A 17080-nucleotide genomic window follows, 5' to 3' on the forward strand; every position below is an offset into this window, starting at 1 on the left:
GAGAGAGAGCGCAGTTCCGGTGTACATAATAGAAAATCTCTCGAAAAAATTGTACACGTTAAACACCACATTGCTTCGCAGCCTGCAACTCCCGATATTTCCCAAGGCATTTGCTTTTACGAGCAAAATCGAGGCGTCATTCGAAGCGTTAGTTCGACGACGCGGCGGCACGAATCACGCTTGTATTTCGCGCGCGCGATATATATTCCGCTGTTTTTATAATTGATATCGCGTGATGCGATCTGCTCGAGCATGCACTCAATGTAATGCAAATCTCGTGAAATTTCCATTCCGTAATAATTCGTTCCGCGCCGCGTAGCAAATGTTTTTTAAACCCGGCGCTCTCGATCTCGCACAGATAATATTCGACGGAATATTAGCGACAAAGAAGGGGGGGAGTATCACATTGCACGTACGCTGAGTCTCGATTTATCGTTACGCCCTATGCCGCTTCTGATTGCGCTTTATATTATTGCGTTCTACATAATGTATTTTGCAACTGTGGACATGGCGTTTCTAATAACGGAGACGACTTGCGCGTCGGCGTTCACCTTTAACGAAGAATAGTCGTGTAGTAACAATGTCGTATTGACATGTAAATGGAGTATCGCCACTTATTTTCATTTATAGATCTCTCTTTCTGTCGTTAAAATTAATTTTACAAAAAAAGAACGAAGATTTAATTAAATATGAAACTTTCATTTTTGCTGTTAATTTCGATCATTCAATAACTTTCTAATTTATATTAAATGTTCTTTCACTTTTTCTTGAGAGAGAGAAAGAGAGAGAGAGAGACTAGCCTAAAGATAATAATATAATAAAGACAATAAAATGAAAGAACTGCTTCTCGGTAAATTAAGTCTTAAGCGTTCTGACATTCTCTCAAAACGCACGAAGATGCAGAAATTAGCGGGCTCCGTTTCTACGAATTAGTATAGTCTTGACGAATGACAAAGTAATCGTGGTTTCCGTTGGCGAGAGAAAGAGGAGACGGGAACGGGACTTTGCCAGATCATCAAGGGAAATCCTTTCGGTAACAAAATGCAAGAACGTGCACGGGCAAAGCGAGGATTTCACTACGGCCGTTCGCGGAAAATAGATCCCGCGTCCTGTATCCTACTCGGCTCTCGCCATTACTCTCTCGCTCGCTATTCGCGCTCGGTGACGTGGAAACGCCTCACGAAGAGCCTCCCGTGCGGGACTACGAAATTGCTTTACCGCTCTCGCGCGGGGTCTTTAATTTGGTTTACTATCGGCCCTGGCTCTCTCTCTCTCTCTCTCTCTCTCTCTCTCTCTCTCTTTCTTTCTGTCGCGCGCGGGGGTACAAACTTTACCGTCACCTTTTTCACCGGAGATCTGTCGTTCAGCGAGGCACGCAAAATTTACCGCAGACAAGCTTCTGTTCTCATTAGATGCGAATTATTCGTGGTAACGAGGTGCATACCACAGACTTGCGAAAATAATGAAAAACGTTCAAATCAATGCTACGACGAGGTCTAGTATTATTCCTTGTAATTTGATCTTAATATTCCCGTTGAAACAAACGTAAGGCAATTTTTTAAAATAAGGTTATTGTTGCGAACAATATCAGCATGCATTGCTTTGATTCTGGGATAAATACATAGACCGTAATCGTATCTTCTACACTTTGCGTCAACGACGATAATTTCACGATTATGATGCACTTCTGAGATCCCTTCAATGTCCTCAATGTCCATTTTAGCGTCCGCGTGTACAAACGCTATTCACGTAGCCCAAAAACCGGGAAAGAGACTTTGGATGCTCTTCGGATGCCACTGTGCGATCAAACTGGGATAAACCGCGGTATTATTTGCGAACGGACGCGCTGCCCTTCTCCACGATCGAAGATCCGCTATCGGCGGCTTTCTTTGTCTGGCTGTAGAGCAGGTGGCTTATGCCGGAGAGTCTCGCCTGGTGGAACTACCGGCGATGAAAGGAAGAGGAAGGAACTCGTTGACTTGTCCACGGCTATTTCGCAAACGACGAAAAGTCGCCGCCGCGATTTTACACGAGGTAATCTCTTTTCTTTCCCCAACGCTTCTCTCTCTCTCTCTCGCCAGCTTGGTCCCGACAATCTCCTCCTTTGCTCCATTCTAAGAGAGGACGGAGATTGGCTCCGCCGACCTGGGCCAGAAGTTCGCAGTCTCTCGATCGGCTCTACTCTCCTGGCCGCTGATCGTACGATGCGGTGTAAAAGGGCTCTTCGAGTGACCTGTTCGGTCGTTTCGCCGACAATACCGTTTCGAACGACCGACAGGTACTATTTTCGGGCCCGACGATGAGCCATGAAGCCCCGGCGATAAAGTCCAGGAATCTCGTGAAATATTCACGCGAGAGCATAGCGCGAGAGACATGAAATTTTTCTGATAGCCTTCGGACTCGTCAGCGTGAGCGTACAAAGCCCCAGAAAGATTACAATTCCCAACATTAGGAAAGTGCGCGTCACAATGTACCGAAAATTCCTTTGTCCGAAATGTGTCACCGGGAATATCGCTCTTCCCCAAAAATGTCGAGGGGGGGGGGGGGCAGTACGACGTGCGCGCAAAAGTCGGAAAAATCACGATCTCTCCGCGCTATGACAAAAGCGAGTCAGCGTGGCGAAATTTCATTATCCCGAAATGTACTCATTCCACACGGATATTATTCTTTTCATATGTTTCAGTTTCTGGATTTTATTTCGCGCTTCTTTTTTCCCGAAATTCCGCACGAATCCCGCGAGTGCATATATCGGGGAAATAATTTTTCGGACGCGGTCAACCTATTTACGCGCGCTTTCCCGACTTCGCGATCTCTTTTTACGGTACTTTAACGTGCCGGAAATTCGCGCGCCGCCGTTCGCCGTCATCGACGCGGCAGTTTCGAAATCACGCTACGGCTGTAATAAACTGCCGGCTCCGCGCGGCTCGTTTCGTCCGCTGAAAAATTGCCGTCCGGCCGCCCCACAAAGTTAGTGCGCTCGCGGGAACGCTCAGCGCGGGCAAAAAAAATCCGAAATTGCGCGCAGCGAAAAAAAAGATAATTTATTTCATACGACCGCGATGCGGCGATGCGAAAGACTTGTACGCGGAAACTGCGATTCGATTGTAATTGACGATATTTTATTGCTGACGTTAGCGGCAGCCAAACACGCTTCATCTTCGTTCTGCGATTAGGACGTGCTGATAACGTACGCAGTGGCACACAGTTGTCTACATTTTTTTCTTTGATCCCGAGTCGAAATTTTGGTCCTATGTTGAACCTTCAATTTTGTTATATAAAGGACCTGAGACAGTAAAAGAGGTCGAACTGCAAGTAGAATATTTACTCCTACTTTAAAACCGATAGTGTCGGAAACTTCTACTTTTGCCAATTTAGCATTAAAGTATAAGGTCCTTTTAAGTAGGAGCTAAAGTAAATTTTTAGAATTAAGAACTCAAGGGAGGAGTAAAAAATATAATGTCATCAAAGTAGATTGCTGGTTTATGTAGGTGTATAGATCAGCTAAGTAGGTGTAAATTAGTCTTAAAAGTATCAAAACAGTACCAAAATTTCGACTCGGGATATTATTCGTAATCGCGTTGTTCGTTGATGGTATTTGTCAAGCCAGATACAGCCAAAAGTAGCAAGATTTGTACTTCGTATTCAGATCGCTACACTTTTTCTAAACTAGAAAAAGTATGCGGAAATTACGTCGGCGCGAATAAAGTCTTAACAAAGTCAGTTAGAAGAATTATATTTAAATAAATTAGTATGGCTCGTATGTGTTAAACATAAATTTCAAAGAATTTAAAGGACTCAGAGCCGTGACAGGATGGTAGTGTCTAAATATTCTATTCTAAATTTATTGCGAAAAAATATCACCTCGGCCAGGGTTTGAATTATATTTATCCAGCCGTTTTATCTGCAGATCGTATTTTCCAATGTTAACGAAGTGCACGAAGTGCATAACGTTTGAAAGGCGAGAGACGCCTCACCTGCATGCCTATGATGTGGGTACGATTGGATTAAGCGAAGCTGGAAAAGTATCGATGCTATTATCCATTAATGCCGAGCTGGATATGTCAGCGAGACAGAATCGATCCTGAGCGTTCTAACTTTGCGGTTGATCGAGATAATGAATGCAAATACAGTTCTGCTCGCGTAATCACGAGATAATAAAGCGATCGCGAGCTACGACGGTTATACCTCGCCGAGATGCTGGTAAATTACGTGGCGTATAGTAAATCGTGTGGTTAGTCAAGACAAATTTTGTCGCGACAAATATGTGAGGTATAAAAATATAAGCTCGCTCCCTCCGCGTACGAATAAAAGAAGCGAATATTGAAATCAACATTAGACTCGACATTGTTACATGACTATTCGGGAAATATTTCTATCAAATTCTTGTGCTATTCTTCTTTTTGCTTACATAATCACGATAAAGTAGGAGAAATTAAGATGGTAAATTTGCAATTTACTATATAAAATAAAGAGCTGCTTTGAAGGTATGTTTAATTTTCTGTTTTTGTATTCTGTATTTTGTGGAATTCACATGCACGCGGAACCAATGTGGCAATTTGACTATTAGTAAGAGGCTTGTAACAAGGTGCATCGCTCACTAAAACTGCACATCTGCATGGCGAGGTGCAAAAGAGGAATGCGATTCACAAACACTCGACTTTAGCATGTGAAATATCGATGCGAACCGGGCCGGGATGTCGGGATGTCGGGTCAAAATGCCGGAGTCTTGGCCCCGAAAGGTTAATGGCGCGACGACACGAGACACGTGCATGTGCTCGTACAATGCACCTCGTATGCATTTGGGGATTTTCGTGTTGTAGACGCTGTAATTGTAGCGGCCCGATATAAATGATGAGAGTTAAAATAGAGATTAGTCAAGTAGATCCAAATAAGCGCGAATGCTATACCTGGCCGGTGTTAGAAGGCAGAATAGAACATCCCTCTGCAATTAGCTTCATGCGGGCGCAGATTTTGATACTGCGGGAAAATTTTAACAAGACTCCTCGGTAGCTAAATCCAAACACGTTTGTAAACTCGAGTTTAAGGAAGTGCTACAAAATGTGCTAAATTACTTGGGACACGGAAAACTATGAAATACCGTGCGTTCCAATAGCCACACATGATATAAACGTCCTCCTGACTAAACGTTCGAGTAAACTCCTATTAAAGTCACTCCGGGAAGGATTAGAATCATTAGGAAAAATTTTACGAGCCAAGAGCGACCGACGTGGTTTATGATAATGGCAGGGAAAACAAAACCGAGACACGAGCTCGAAGATGGACGAGTCGAGCTCCGTGGAAGTCGGCTCCGTCAATTCTTTCCGTGTCGGTCGCTCCTTGAATCACTTGCGCCGTATTCTGTGTAGGTTGCACTTGCACGAGGAGGACGAGGTAGGCTGAGTAGAGACGATAAATGGGACGCGCTATTCGCCAGACACGCGCGTCTATTTGATCAGGCGGAGCAAACACGACATTTTCCCACGTACGGATACCGTATCCCTCGAATTCCACCGAATCCGGCGTATATTTACAGGTGCGCATTATAATTAATTCGATTAACGCGCATAGACGTTAGACATTCGGCACGTATTTCAGTAAGATAGTTCGCACATTACGAATATTTTGCCTTAATTGATTTCAGGAAGCATCAAATATATGTAGCAGATTCTTTACCTAATCCTTTATCTTTCGGCATGATCGACGTAACTGATTGCGACGATAATGTAAAAATTATTTTTAACGACGCTTCTTTCCTTCATCTCGTATCCTTCCTCCGCCTTTAAAGTAAAAATGGGGTGAAAATAAATTTTACAGTACATATATAATAAATCAGAAGAGTAAAGTATTATTCTCTCTCGGAAAAATCGACTCTTACTGTTATCCTCTTATCTGACCGCTTATGTGTTAACTTCTGAAAAATTATCGGCTCGCGGCGTAAAAATTGCCGCTCCGGAGCATTACCTTGCCGGCTCGTAATCGCACCCGAAGCGCCTCTAAATCGGCTGCATGTTCATGCTCACGTACACCGCCATGTATCTAGAAAGCCGGACATTAATCAGCACGATCAGTGCGGCACGGCCTTATCTGAGACAATTTGTATTTCTTACGAGCCATAATCCATGCATTTTCTCATAAAAAGAACGAGCAGTCGCGACTGAACTCTGTCCTTCTATTCGCCTTTCCCTTAATATCCGATCTCTCTTCGAGATTTTGCACCCTTGAATTCTCGCGCGCAACTTGCATTCAGCCGTGATTCTGTGTAAAAACGACAACGAGCTGCAAATATCGTAAGCGAGACAAAGACAAGTCTCGCTCGGGATCTTCAATTTTCGCTCTCCGAGAAAACAAGGAATAAATTCGCGAATTAAAGACGCCTCCTTGTTCGATAAAAAAAATACAAAGGATGTAACAGATTATTATCGGCAACGTTTAACATTTATTAATCGCGTAAACGCGATCGAGTGTTCGTTACTTCGCTTGCAATTAATAAACTTTCGCGCGCGGGGATCCTCTCGGAAGCGGCCCGGCCTGCCCTTTATCTCGCTAGCACGATAAAATAAACGGACGCCCCGGATACTTGAAAAAGAATGGCCGGACGGAATTCTTGAATAAAATTACTCGCCGGCGCTTACAAGGTAGTTACAAGGAGGACAAAGAGAAAGTGGTCCTAATTAAATTCTGCGAGGATTACTCGGGTTTATGATCGGGCGTGATTGCCGAGAATCTCCTCGCGACTGAAGCGGGCTAAATTAAACACATCTCTTCGAGAGAGATCGTACTACTACCGTTGTTGAATTAATAACGAGATGGTAATAACGCAACGCCGCGATACCAGCGATAACAAAACAAATCGCGAAGATGCGCAAACTCGGCAATGACGAACGGAAAAGGGATCAAACGGCTGCGATTACGTACAATGAATTAAATTGTGCTCGACTTGTTGACAACAAAATATTGGCGTGGAAAAACCGTTTGTTTGTTAATTACAAATTCAATTTGGATACGACATTTAACAAGATATTTTGAAATATCGACATTAAAACATTTTCATGCGTAGGTACGTGAAGTTGCCTTAGGCAACGAGTGATATCGACAAAAAAATTTCAATGCGTTTTTTACCGCGTGCATTCCATATCCTTTGCAGCTATTTGTGTATTTGTATATTTGCTTTTCAATACACACACGCGCGCGCGCGCGCACGCATTTGTGTGTGTGTGTGTGTGTATATGTATGTATATATATATAGTATATATCGCTAAATTTTACGGCAAATATTTACTTCAGTATTGCTACGTATATGTATGTGATATTGTAAAATAAAGAAAAAACATAAAATTCGTTCAATTGTCGGATTGATATTATTAATTAAATCTTCAATTTTGATGATAGAATTTAGAAAGTGTGAATGTTGAGTATTTAAATATATTAGATCTTGTCTCTGCGAATCTCCCCGGCTGTCGAATTCGCCGTGGCTAGATTGCGATGCGAAATATGTTGGCGCGTGCAAATTAAGCAGAAATTGATAGTTGGATTTTCTCACAAATTGTGGCTATTTGTTATTTATTATCATGTCTCTCGTTTTCGAGAGACATGATAATCGTATTCATGCCTCGGCAGTCACAATGGAGTAACACTCAATAGACAAACCTTGATTAATGGAGATGGCAATTTTCATTTACAATCGGCCATATTCCAGCTGAAAAGTCGAGCCAGAGACGGATTAATTATCGGGTGTTAACAAATGAAACAGATCAATCGTTGCTTTCGCTACTGTACAACGTATCCTGGCAGTGCGCAAATCTAACATTTCATCAAAAACGCATTTTTAATTTTTCTGAAAGCCATCGTCAAAACATTGAGACAAATAGTAAATTAACAGATATACCGACAAGTATTACAGGCAAGTTATATACATTTTTTCTTTAAATAAAAGATTTCTAGGACCGGAGAAGATAAAAAAAAAGAGTTCTTTCATATATAAAAACTCATCAAACTTCCCTTAATTGTATAAATCTTTCGGTGGAAAGTTACAATAAGAATACATTATTAATTGACTTCGTAAAAAGACTAATTAAAGGGTATGAACCTGTTAGAGAGATCAAAAACAACCTACTCCCCCCCCTCCCCCCAGAGCTGTTTCTTAGTTACAGGAGTTACGCGGTCCGAAGATCTCGGGCGGACCAATTACACCACTGAATAATTGTCCGAAGTTACGAGTTGCGCCGTTAACAAGTAACGTCGGAGTGCTAACGCGGTTCCGGTTTCTTGGCCCGAATAATTCTACTGGACTCTGCCGAGAACTTCGCACAGTCGTAAACAGAGCCCGAAGAACACTTACTTCTGTCGCATCTCTATAGCTCGGCGAGCAGCTTAGAAAAATAAACGTACCATAAAATGAAGTGAGATCGCTGCGGTAGATAATTTTACGCAAAAGCGAAGAACGAAATTACCGAATAATCGATCTAAAAAGATGTGGCGCGGTAATAAATATGCAATGGAGGTCACGTGAACGAAAGCACATTTCTCCTTATGCATTGCGCGAAGGAAAACGACTGTGCTGAGATGAACGTAGAGGGACAAAAGTCCGGATGCACACAGCACATATCATTTAAAAAGAATAGTAAGAAAACATAATTAATTAAAGAATGATGTCTTGCTGCGTTTAAATAAAAGGAGCGAGAAAACTTAGACCGCTCTAATAGAATATTAAATATTTAATTAAACGTCTCTTTTGATCTCGACTGTGCGTGCTTCAGTATCGTGGAACAAATCGTAAGATAAGGATTAAAAGGAAGCGAATAACAGACCAATAATGATGAGAAAAACTGTTGAACAGGATTTAATATTGCTGAGATTAATAAAATCCATCCTACTAATGCCGCGCCATATTACGTCGATACTTTGCTTGACAACAGTAAGAGAAAAAAATAACAGGAGCACGTATGCATCAACTTCAAGAGATAAGCGGCACGAAAGTGAGTACTTTCTACTACAATTTAAACGTGAAATACCTTTTACCAGTAGCGCCTTGCGATATTGATTTTACAGTCATGGATGTGTGTCGAGGTGAAATTTTCACATCTTCTAAATTACAAGAGTAATAAGATTGTACTATTTCTATACCTTTCTGCACCGAAATTTTATTTAACAGATGTCCCAGATAAGTCAGTTATGATCTAACATGTATATATAAAATTGTTATGATTCATCTAATATCTTTATTAGATCTAATATTCATATATTTAAAAATAAAATGGACAGAGAGAAAGAAAGAGAGAGAGAGAGAGACCTCGATAATCTCGCTAAAACATCGATTCTCTTGAAAAATTCGTTAATAATTGATTAAGCTCCATAATAATTGTCGTAAAACACGGTGTCAACGCGCCACGAGAAGCCTCGTTATCTTACGTTAGTCTCAGCGGCGTTCAATTTTGGAAACACTCTTCCAGCAGATGCACAGACTTCCGAGCAGTGTCATCGCGAGTGATGACTCCGGACGGGTAGGGTCAAAGGATCGCGCGATCGAGATCATGATTTACCGAGTGATCCCCGACGAGCCTCATTACAGTTTGGCTGCGAGTTTCCCCGGCCAATCGGGACTTTATCACACAGGCGTCATCGTTACAACAACGTGGCGTGCCAATCGATCCGGCCGATATCGCGCGAACTTAAGCTGCAACGTGGAAGCTTCCGGGTAAACTTTCCTGCGATTAAGACCGGTAATGTACGAAATTGCGGCGAGATAGCTGCGCGGCAGCTCCCTCCCGCCCCTTCCTCCGAGCTTTTCACCAGGATTTCGACGCGGGGCCCGCGTTTATCATCGATCGCGTTACTTCCACGTCGGCGCTAACCAAGTGACGTCGTGTCACCGAATTAACACCGGCGTTTCGCCTTTTGCCAAATTACGCGGTAAATTTGCAATTATCGATATCCCATTAAAACGCGCAGTTTTGTTTAACCGACTGGCGCAGCCGACGCAGAAAGCTGAAATTGGCATGTGCAACGTCGGCCCGAAGTATCGCGCTTCAAAATGAAGTGAAAAGCCTAATTGTGGTTTATGCCAAATTTATGCCGGACTGTTGCCAAACGGCGGGGAGAAATATGGCGACGCCTTACTTTACGTTTCTGCGTGTAATACGTTTGAAATTGATACACCGGCCAAACTGCTCCGGAAATTAATTGCCACCGCGTTTTGTTATTTAACGGTAGGGAGCGGTAGCCACGAGTTATATATTCAAATCGCGAATAGAAGTGAAATGAAAAATCGGAAACAAATCACGGTTTGCGATAAATCATACCGCGTTACTGAAATTTCCCTATTCTAGCGCGTTTGGCAATTAACGGCGACGCGTGATGGAAAAAAAAACTCCGAGAGCCGCCGATTCTCGGCGTAAATTCACATATATTGGTCGATACTTCCTGAATATTAACAAATTCCTGTAATATTCCTGCAATATTCACGAGCAATATCCAATGCCTCTGAAGTCGTTGTTAATCTCAATCGACGATTTAATACATTCAAGCTGATCATTCACGCCGGATTAAATGATATTAAGGGGATGCTAGAGTGATTCTGCACTTTTTGCTCCTGGGACTGTCAATTCGTGAAAACATTTGTGTGCAGACCAGCAGTAATTTGTATATTACACAAATGTTTTCATGAATTGAGAGTTTTTAATGCAAAAGATGCATTAAATCACTTCAGTACAATCACTTCAGCATCCCCTTATAAAATACCGAGGGGGAAACCGCTGAGAGCATTGTGGTGTACAGATTTGCGACATTACTGGGCATTACTAGGCATTTTTGGGGCATTAATTTGGGCATTGTAAAGATAAAATAAGATAAAACAAGATAATAAGATAAAGTAATGCCCGTTGGGCATTAGTGGGCATTGGTGTATAAGACTTTGGTCAGCGGTTTCCCCCTCGTAAAATACTTAATTTATTATTTGGTGTCAAATTTGTTTAACTTATTATCTTATTCCTTTAACTGTTTTTTGGGCTCCTACTCTTAATTTATTAATTTCTCTAACTACAAAAATCACTAACTAGTTATTCACTTGTAACAATTTCAGATATGATATTATGAATTTGCTGCCACAGACTCATGAACCCATTCTGTTTCAGCATAAATTAAAGTGTTCAGTCACCTTTGGTATTTTCCGTCCATAAATATACCAAAGCGTTCCTTTTCTATATTGCGGTTTGAGCACTTGTAATGTTTCCAGATTGTACTTAAAAAGGACCCGATAAAGAGGTCGAAACGTCGCGACTAAAATAAAGCTCACCAGTTTTATCAGTCTGGTCGATTTTTTTTTAAATTCCCCTTGGCATATTGAGTTGTATAAAAATATATGACATTTCTCTGACAGTGCCACATCACAATCACCGATAATGATCGGCGAAATATAAACAAAAAAAACCGCAGTGTCGATCACACCGGTGACCCGTCATGGCCGTGAATGCAGTGGAAAATCCTAAAACGTAACCCTCGACACGGTTATGTCAAACTTTAGACTATAATATCAACCCTGACCTCTCCGCTTTTCAGGGTAAGCGTGTTGCGGCGGCCTTACGGAAGATTTGTCGGTTATCACTGCTGACCGTAAAATCCTGATCACGTCTATTACCGTTCGTGACCGGCAGCCGAATGTCACTCCGTCAGTCAATTGTATCGATATAAAAAAGCAAGTGCAAGAGGTAAAAGCGAGGGCTACACCACCACCAGGAGTGATCAACAAAGCGTCAAATCGAATCGGCGTCGTTCGGTCTAATAAAATTGACCGGCCGCCAATTTCGCGCGCTCTTTAACGAACAAGCGAACGGAAACGTTGCCGGCGCGGCTAATAAATTTGACACGGCGCCCGGTGCCTCCCTAAATCCCGGCGATTTGTATTCCATTTTTCGAGCGGTAACGACGGTATTATTTGTGTCACGGTATTATTGGTGGGGTCACCGAGAGTTCCGAGAGCACGCGCAATCAACAAAACGCTATTTATTGCACAGTCGCGAAAAATATAGAGAGCAGGTGTCACGGTGGCTCCGCGCGCGCCGGACGAGCGGATATTCCTTTCGCGTAAATTTTCCATTGCGCGCGTGAACAACGAATTAATGTGTCGGAAACCAAAATGAAGAAATTAACTCGCGAAATGCGGTGTAAATTTTAAGTGCAATTAATTGGGAAAAAGGTTTTGTTGCGACAAGCAACAAAACGGCAGAAAATTCATCGCGTGCTGGCAAATTAATAAAAAGACAATCTCTTTCTCGATAAAACAAGAGGATACGCAATCGAAAGGAATGTAATTGTTCGGCAAAGAAAGCCGCGTAGCTCGATCTTCGCCGCGAAAATCCGATTCTTTCGCGCCCGATGTTTCGCGAGCTCGGAAAACATAATTGAGAGGAGGACGATCCCGAGCACGTGTCCTTGTCCTCCGACGAGAAGGTGCCGGAGGACTATTACAGTAGGTCGATAATCCAATTTCGCGTGAAGCGAAACGATCGCGGAAGCCGTAAACGTACGTCGCCGGAAATTCGTACGCGGAAGAGAAACGAAAGGAGATTTGGTACCACCCGCGTACCCCCACATCACTCTCCGGGAATCGTCTTGCTCCGAATCGCGAGACCCCGCGAAGGGATTTGATACAACGCAACACGCACGATGACGTGTAACGTTGAAAATGAGAGAGAGAGAGGGGGGGAGCGACTTCTCGCCCTTCGAGCTCTCGGAAAATCCCGCCCTCCTCCTCGAATTAGCGCGGAACGACACCTCGGAAAAGCATCCAGTCTCCTCTTTTCCCTTTTTTTCCCCTCCCTTTCCCGTCATCGTGACGAAGACGGAGAAAAATGGCGCAGCGTGAAATTGCGATCTCGCCATGTGGCCTCGGGAAATATTTACCTGGTGGCTCGCGCTCCTCGTCCCGACTCCCGTCGGCCTTTAATTAACGAGCTTCGATCCTACCGCAGTCCGTCCCGTTTCGGCCGTACGTTTTCGCCGGCACTACACAGGGGCAAAGATTGAATTCCACTCGATGTAGCGGCGACGCGCGACGTAGTCGTATGCTATTAGCAAAACTGCAAATCTGGTCTGTGACACTCGTCGAGTCGTGCCGCGTCGCGCCAATGTCCGCTCGTACTACTTGCCGCGCGCGTCGCGGCGCCGCGTACTCGTGCCGGGAGACGGCATATTTTTTTTCCACCACCCGGGGCGAAACAATGCAGGCCGTCGGAAAACGATGGCTATCGCGGGCGACTATCGATCCCACGCGCTCGTAAAGGCTCGCGAGACTCTCGCGGCGGCACTATATTATATTTCTCGCGACGGAGAGATGATACGTCGCTCGCTTGTAAAGAGAGAGAGCGGACCCGTGGATATGTTGCGAACACGTTCAACGATCGCCTCGCCGCGTCAGCGTAGGATTTCACTGATCCGCCCGCTTCCTGGATCCTCCCCCGCGATCTCGCCCCGGAGTCAACGATATGTTTCCCGAATGATTTGTCACGCGCGGAAGCTCTCGGTCCGGGAATTTTACCGATACGATACGTGACGAATCTTGGCGGATCGTGATGCACTGCCTCACTGATATTTCACTGATATGTTTTCACGGATGACTCGTCACGTACGGCGTCCTGGACTTGCTGACCGGGAGCCTGGCCTGAGCGTCTGGTACGTGACGGTGACTTAGCGGAGCGTGATGAGCAATTCTTCCACTTCTCTCGGCTCATCGGTGGATTCCCCGCTAAAGAGTCCGCCAATGATCCCGGTAAACTCCGACGGGTCGCGACTTCCTGATCTTTCGTAACGCTTGTTCAAATGCCGCTCGAGATACCGGGAAAAATTGCACTCTACCTCGGCACCTGGCGAGTATCTCGGCGGCAACACCTAAACGCACGGCCCCCGGGTGCTTCCCTACGCCGGCGTTCCGAGTAATTTAACGGAGCCTCGCGGAAACGTGCACGTTCGGCACGGGATAAATTGGATCGACCACGTTCACCGGCCGGGTTCTCGGAGATACTCTCGAACACCGCTCGACGAGCTGAGCATCGCGCGCGGACACTGCACATTCACTTCCTCGAATCCCACTTGGTGCACTATTCACCCGGCGAGTGCCCGAGTCAGGTCATCGTCCGTCCCGGCGACGATCGCCGGCGAACGCTCGTCTCGCGGCGGAGAAACGTCCCTTTATCCGGCGAACACGGTCGGGACCCACGCTGCCACCTCAGGACGGAGCACTCGGCGGCCTCCTCATCTCTCCCGAGCGCGTCCGGACGACCGCGAGACGCGCGCGAGTCGGCGAAAACGACGCGGATCAGGGGGCGGCGAAACGTCCTCGGACGCTCGCGGTGCGCGCCGGATGCACCGGAGGGCGGACGGCGAGAAAAAGAGAGACAGAGGGAGAGAGAGAGAGAGAGAAAGAGGGAGGAACGTAACGCGGACGCGCGAAGGCTCGGCACGCGAGTTCGCCGGCCGACTGAAGCACGGTACGGCCTGTCAGTCGACCCCGCACCCGAAACTCGACTCGTCTTCGTCGAACGAGTCCGCCGTCTCCGTCGGCTCTCCCTCGGGGACAGGGGGTGGCCCGGCGGGGCGCAGAGGGTGGAACGAGGGGAGCGCCGGCGCGCCTGCGCCAGGTGAATCGGCCGACGGTGGTATTCGTTGCACTCGCGCTACCTGCCACTCGGTGCTCTCTCGTTCCACGGCGCACAAGCCCGAGCGCGGCGCGAGCGGGAGGACTGATATCGAGACGACATCGATAAATTGATTTCGAAGTATATACAGAGCGGCTCCTTTCATCCACCGAGGATTATTGCGACCAATGACATTCGTTTCTTGGGCATTATCAGCATCCGTTATAACTGCGGCGCGTCCCGTAATGCGGGAACGCGATCGAGTTGTATAAACGATTCGTCGAGACTGTATATCGATCAATCAATTGATAAATGGGTATCGGAAGGGCCGACGTGTATTTGCGAAATAACGTGTTGCCAATTGAAAAATTGAAACCGCTGAAAGATCGGTTTCTTAATCAACGGTCTTCACATTTGTTCCCGGCGGTATTCAATCGCACAGTTCATCCGACGGATTAGCGGATCAACAATAACGGATTTCCAGCGTTGAATTTAGGACTTATCGAATTTTCATTTTCTCTCGAAATTCGCGCTGTTCCTAGTAGCAGGATACCTCGACATTTTCCTCCACAGGAAATATAGAATAGTAGTAAATAATGATATTGGCTGGAAAAAAGAATAAAATGCAATTTCTAAGATTAAGGTCTTGTCTTATGACAAGATTCTAACAATGTTATTTCTTTTAATATTAGCTACCCGAGAAAAATGTACACGGGAAAAAAATGCTGTTGAATTAAAAAAATTAAGTTGTTTGAATTAAACGTTAACGTCACGGGCTGCTACAAACATAAATAATTCGCTCAATTGTATTTGCTATGGATTTTAATTTTAAGCATTCAACTAAATGTTCAGATTATTAAGACAACTGTCTGACTAGATCTGAATAGATCATACAAGATCATGTATATTGTTAAATATTTATAAAGTATTAAAATAATTCTTTTAAATATTTCGACCATATTTGTGTGTTATCAGACGATATCTAACTCAGATTTACGTTGTATATGATTGGCTAGGAATAAATTCGTATCTGCTTGTATCTGAGTCAGGTATATTCAGATATGATTAGATATATACATTTTTTCCCGGGTACTGATACGCGTCTACGCTAATACACGTAGATCGATACAAATCAATTTCACAGACGGCAGCCTTATGCTTTCCTATGCTCGACGAGTTTCGTTCTAATGAGATTTTATCGCGCATACATCCTCAGGAAAGATTTCTGTTACCGAGACAAAAAATATTCTTGACCCATTTATATTTCTCACGACCTCATTTAGTATAAAAATAAGACAATATCAAAATAAAATCATTAATTCTTATTCTCCTCTATCGAAGTAAAAAAGATTGACTTACTATATTGAGACAAGAGTAACTTATATAAATGTAAGTTTGTATATTCTTGCGTTTGGAATAAATTTTTCCTCCATCTTACAACGCACGAAGTTGACACCACGACATTCGACAAAATACGATAAATACTATCATTTTATTCTAGATTTTAGAATTTTTAATTTAAGATTAAAATATTCCTTTCTCTATAATAAATATTGACGCTACATCGATCCTATTTTATGATACATTGAAGTGTAATAGCATCGGATCCGGAAATTTGTTCTGTGTGTGTAGAGATTCTGCAATCCACATGACAAAATTCCACGAGAATTATAGCTGGCACACACGTCGATATTTCAGATACATTTCCGGCGATGAAACCCACAATGAAAACGCGATAAAAAGTTATCGTCGCTTATCTTATCCCACACCAACATTTAAGTCATTGCCGATTAATGAGCGTCAGCCGCGATTAATCAGTCAGCTCGCTCATACTTGAGCGTGCTCGACGATTTTCCACGGGTAACCCGCAGAATCTCTCGATCCCGATACCGCTCGCCGGCCCGCTCGTCCCCTCTCTCTAAAACCCACCTCTGTGCACCGACGATTCGATGTGGGAAATCAATCACCCCGAAACCACTTCCGGCGAACTTCGAAGGCACGTCTCGCCGCGCCGTCGGAGTCGAGATTCCTCGAGATGATCGCGCGTTCGTGGTTCGTTCCGTTTCCGCTGATGGACAGACATTGGTGAGGACGATACACCAAGGGGGAGATATTTCGGAATGTGATTTTCCCCATGGCACAAAGCGGATCTCGAGGCCCCCGGAGCGTCGATCGACCTGTTTCGTTAATTTTCCCGATCCGATTTTGGCTCCACCGCGAACCGACACAGCTCGCATTTGCATTTACGTAGATTCTGCATTTAAGGCTCGAACCCAATTAAGTCCGATTCATTTCCTGCGCTATTTTTCGTCGCTTATATCTCGATGCGAGCTATTTTCATCATTCTTGTAATTGTTTTATTATAAAACGCCATAAAACGAATAACCGAATTGCATATCTAAGCTTTTCCAGCGAATAATCTTGCTTCCAGCGAATAATCGAGTAAATAAATC

The 17080-nt window shown here is 44.3% G+C and overlaps 1 protein-coding gene across 1 annotated transcript in view; it reads right to left on the minus strand.

Moving 5' to 3' along the window:
* LOC105569156 overlaps nt 1-14249 on the minus strand; it is a 200596-nt gene extending 186347 nt beyond the window's left edge. The window contains exon 1 of the mRNA XM_012025356.1: nt 12898-14249. The gene's annotated coding sequence lies outside the window, so the exon portion shown is untranslated. The remainder of the gene's footprint in view (nt 1-12897) is intronic.
* Between the last annotated feature and the right edge of the window lie 2831 nt (nt 14250-17080).

Source organism: Vollenhovia emeryi, unplaced genomic scaffold (assembly GCF_000949405.1).
Source record: "Vollenhovia emeryi isolate VEMERY1.0 unplaced genomic scaffold, V.emery_V1.0 DF939126.1, whole genome shotgun sequence".
NCBI lineage: Eukaryota > Metazoa > Arthropoda > Insecta > Hymenoptera > Formicidae > Vollenhovia > Vollenhovia emeryi.